Source organism: Cornus florida, unplaced genomic scaffold (assembly GCF_030987335.1).
Source record: "Cornus florida cultivar Cherokee Brave unplaced genomic scaffold, ASM3098733v1 CherokeeBrave_3.0.0_Hap2_Chr10, whole genome shotgun sequence".
NCBI lineage: Eukaryota > Viridiplantae > Streptophyta > Magnoliopsida > Cornales > Cornaceae > Cornus > Cornus florida.
This window is the reverse complement of record NW_026775580.1, coordinates 117,747,272-117,752,595: the sequence shown is the minus strand read 5'-3', so window position 1 is coordinate 117,752,595 and position 5,324 is coordinate 117,747,272.

The window sequence follows — 5,324 nt, the reverse complement described above, 5'->3', positions numbered from 1 at the left end:
AGAAGTCAACTTACTTTTCAATGTATCAAAATGCAGTCTGACAATGCTCATCCATACAAATGATATCCCCTTCCTAGTCAGGTGGGTGAGTGGTCCTGCTATTTTTGAAAAACCCTGGATAAATCTGCGATAATATTCTGCCAATCCTAGAAAGCTGCGAATCTCAGTAGGTGAGGTAGGCTATCCCCACTCTAAAACGACTGGGACCTTGGCTGGATCTACTGCTATTCCTTTCTCCGACACCACGTGACCCAGAAACTTCACTTCTTGCTGCCAAAAGTCACACTTTTCAAACTTAGCATACAACTAATGCTCACGAAGTGTCTGCAACACTATGCAAAGATGTCTAGCATGGTCATCCTCTGACTTAGAATAAACCAAAATATCATCGATGAAAACAATGACGAACTGATCTAAATAAGTCCTAAAGACCCTGTTTATCAAATCCATAAAGACAGCTGGTGCATTAGTTAACCGAAAAGGTATGACCCAAAATTCATAAGATCCATATCTAGTTAGAAATGTTGTCTTAGGAACATCATACTTCCTAACTCGAAGCTGATGATAGCCAGATCACAAATCAATCTTGGAGAAGTACGTAGCTCTCTTTAGTTGATCAAATAAGTCATCGATCCTGGTTAAAGGATACTTGTTACGAATAGTAACCTTGTTCAACTCCCTGTAATCTACACACAAGCGAAGTGAGCCATCCTTCTTCTTCACAAACAACACTGGTGTTCCCCAAGGTGAAGTACATCTACAAATGAAACCCTGGTTGAGAAGTTGTTGAATCTGATCCTTCAGCTCCCGCATTTCCATTGGTGCCATCCTATATGGTGCCCTGGCAATAGGTGTAGTGCCTGAAGCTAAATCAATCATGAAATCTATCTCTCGACTCGGTGGTAACCCTAGAATCTCTTTAAATACATCTGGAAATTCTTGCACAATCGGTATATTATCCAGTGCTACAGTAATCTCCTCCTCTGACTCCTCCTCGATATACAATAAATGAGTGCTCAATCCCCCATTAGAATATGGCATAGCAATATTATACATATCTTAACCCGATATCGCAAACACAATAGACTTATCGTGATAATTAACCTGAGCATGGTAGTGAGATAACCAATCTATCCTAAGTATCACATCATAAGAATGCATGTCCAAGACCAATAGGTTGGCTAGAAATCTAAGTCTACCAATATCTAGAGTCATAGGCCCATCACTCTCATGCAAAATAGAAGTAACACCTATATGTGTACCAATATTACAGGGTCGATCACATAATTGTGTAGTCATCCTAGATAATGCAACAAATAAACTAGACATAAATGAATGTGTAGCACCCGTATCAAACAAAACACGTCTATATCTACCGTGTTAAAGTGGCCTCTACTCTGCACAAACTGACTCTACGTCTGAAACTGTCGAGGACCTGAAAAGATAATAACAAAGGTGGGTCAAAACCCACGAACAAGCCCTTTCTACTACATCCCAAACAGAGACCTGATAACAATCCATCCTAGTCCGACCTATGCAATAGCTATGTAGGTCAATATACATAAATATACATACTATAGACTCTCACTGGATCATAAGACAGCCTCAACCGGATAGTAAGTCTCATGTAAGCGCACACAAGGTGGTCACGAGTACCTCTTCTACCAAGGCACACACATCTCTAGATCCAGCTACCCATCTCATCTGGCAATAGACGCCAATCCTAACCATCGGTCACGAGATCTCAAGCTCGTATCATAGTACCCAACAAAAGTATATTTATATGAGTAATTGTAGCCATATCCTGGCAATGGCACAATTAAGGTCATAACCATATCCTGACAATAGTATGACAAAATATATAAGTCTAGACTTAATAGCTAGCCCATGTATTTATCAGCAAGACATATCCTAACAATGGTGCTGCTAAAACCATATCCTGACAATGGTCCTATATCATACACTCCTATACAAGCATGTATACTTAAAATTAATATACATTATTATTAGAATTTATCTAAATATTTTAAATGGCGGCATAGACTTCTATACTTGTCATGCAATTAACTCAATACAAGTAACATTATTTACATTAACTCTTGCATGATCAACTATTATATTACCATCAAAATATATAAAAAAAAAATTTCAAGCTATTAAAAGTCTTATGCTAATAACTTAAAATGCAACCAAAGCCATTTATCATTTCCTAAAGGATTAACATAGTCTTATTCTCAACAATCATTTTTCAAAACAAGACAATCATTTTAGTAGACAATAAAATTAATAAATTGCAATAAAAAAAAATTCCATTATATTAATTCAATAACATTACAGTAGTTACTTACAAGAAAGAACAAATAGTCAATATGTAATTAACTCCACATCAAGTAATACCTAGTATATATAGATTATAACTAAACAAATTCAAAGCACTAATAGGAACTCCCATTATTGAAACTTGGTCAGTATATATAATAGACCTTTTGAGGCAATTAATTAGATGACTAATATATGTTAAAAAGACATTGAACAACATTTTGCAATACTGTACATTCTTTAGCTTAATTCAGTCTTTAGAACCTTGGAACAAAAAGACTCTTTGAGCATGGAAGTTCTGTATGCTTCATATTTATTTGGTTCACATTGAATAAAAAGAAAGAGTATATATATTTATATATATAACACATTCCCAGCAACTAGATCGGCGAATCGCTACAGAACTTCCATGCTCAAACAACGATACCCAACAGTCCCGTTTAGGCATTAAAATCCAAAATAGCAACTGTACAAACAAAAACATTCATATACACAAATTTCACACCGTTGTGACCCAATTTAAGAATGAAATTCAAAAATTTCTTTTCTAAAATTAAATCCTAATATCCTCTGGAGATGAACCGAACACAAAGTCAAAGAGAACAAATAGAACAAGGACTTGCCTTTTTGAGAATTTCAGATTGAAACTCTTTTCTCCTCTCTTTCTGGTCGCCGCCACGCCTCTGCTATTTTCTTTTCTTTTGTTTCATTGCTTTTACAAGAAACCCATCCAATAGACTTAACACATATATAAATACATATAATAAACTGACCTAAAGAAACCAAAATACCCTTTTTCTCTCAATTTTGGGCAATTTTCATTTTTAGGGTTTCTAGGTTTTTTGGGGTTCAATAACGTGATGATGGAGGAGGGGCAACCCTCCTCTCCAGTGGGTAGTGTTACACCTGTGGTAACCCCACCCTTAGTAAGTCATCCAACATAGAGTTCATTGTTAATGAATACAGCTACAGGATTTACACCATTGACATATTATAGCGAAAGTCGTGGTAAAGATATTGTTATTATTGAGGATGAAGATATTGTCGATGAGTTAAGATATTAGAAGAACTCTGTGGTTTGCTACGTTCTTGGTAGTAAACCCTACTTCCCATGCTTTAAGACGTACGTTCAGAATAGATGGCACAAGGATGCAGTTGTGGTATCATTGAAAGATGGATTTTTTCAGGTATGCTTCCCATCTAAGGAAGATTTGATAAATGTGTTGTCATGATTTCATACTTTTTAGGGTCATGCCATTATTATTAAGAAATGGCACAAGAGTACACAACTTGAAAGAGATATACTGGCCACAGTTCCAATTTGGATGAAGGTGTGCGATTTGCCAGTACATGCACGTAGTGGTACTTCAATTTCTGAAATCGTTTCTAATATAGCAAAACCGTTATATATGGAGGATGTGATTCAAAGCAGAGAAAAAGGATTATATGTTCGTGTCCTCGCTGAGATGGAGGTTGATGGTGTTTTTCCAGAAATTATTCAGACTAGGTTGCATGGTTTGCCGTGTAGAGCAACGGTGGAATATGAATGGAAGCCTCAAGTCTATAAAAGTTGTAAGAAGATGGATCATAATGAAGCAATGTGTCCTTTGAATAAGGCTAGAGCTATTAGACCCAAGGAGCATTGGGTGGTGAAAAACAAGAGTGTGAAGCAAGGGGATTTGGCAAGTTATCAAGTTGTGGATATTCCAAATGATACTCAAGAGGATATGGAAGGCTTTACGGTTCAGAAAAAGTTAAAAAGAAAATCGAAGGTGGGAGATCCTATGATTCCAACTCCGGTTGCTTCAGTAAATGCATTCCAGGTGCTTGAGTATAGTACTGAGAATGAGGAGGTGATAGAGGTTGAGAAAGATAATGTGTTAATTTACTTTATTAAGATTTGGGAAGCCTAGTTATTGATTCAATGAAGGGTGTTGTTGATTCACAGGAAGTGGTATTGGAGACCCAAGATTAGGCCATTAAGGAGTGTGTAATGGAGGAACCAGTCTCACCTAGGGGTGGACCATCTTCAAAGAAGGGTGTTGTGGATTCTCAAGAAGTGGTTTTAGAGACCCAAGATCAGGCCATTAAGAAGTGTGATGTAGAGGAGCCAGTCTCACCTGGGGGTGGAACATCTTCTAAGAAGCAGAAAAAGAAGAACAAAAAGAAAGAAGTGGAAGTGGATACTAGTGTAAGAATTACAAGAGGGATGATTGCTGGTGGGGTTGTTCTACCAAATTTTGTTTCTCAATGATAGGACTCTGGAACATGAGAGGGCTCAATAGGCAAGCAATGCAAAAGGAAGTTATGGCTTGGTTAAGTAGTTCCTCATTATATTTGTATGGTTTAGTTGAAACTAGAGTCACTAGTAATAAGTTTCAGAGACTTTCTTATAGGATTAGGAATAATTGGGATTGGACTAATAATTATAATACTGATATTAGGGGCCGCATATGGTGTAGTTGGGATCCCATGAAGATTGAGGTCATGGTTATTGTATCTACTGATCAAATGATCTTACTTCATGTTATGATTAGAGGAAAAAATTCAAGGTTTTTTGTTTCCTTTATCTATGCTAAAAATACTGCTGGTGAGAGGCAAAAGTTATGGCAGGATTTAGTTTATTGTGAGCAAAAGGTGGATGGGCCTTGGCTGCTATTGGGTGACTGGAACAATGTCAGTTTAATTCTGAAAAAAAAGGGAGGTAGAATTCACCCCCCAAGGGTCTTTGCTAACTTCAATAATACCATTGACAAATTATGCTTAACTGATATGGTAACAGCAAATGGTTTATATTCTTGGTGCAATAAGAGATTCAGCAATAGAAGGATATATACGTAATTAGATAGGGGTTTAATGAATGAAGAATGGGCTCTTGCTTATCCTGATTCCCATGTCTTATTAACTCCTCCACTGACTTCAGATCATTGGGCATTAGTTGTTAAATTGCCTGAGAAAATTACTTCAGGACCAAAACCTTTTAGGTTCTTGATGGTGTGGAATAA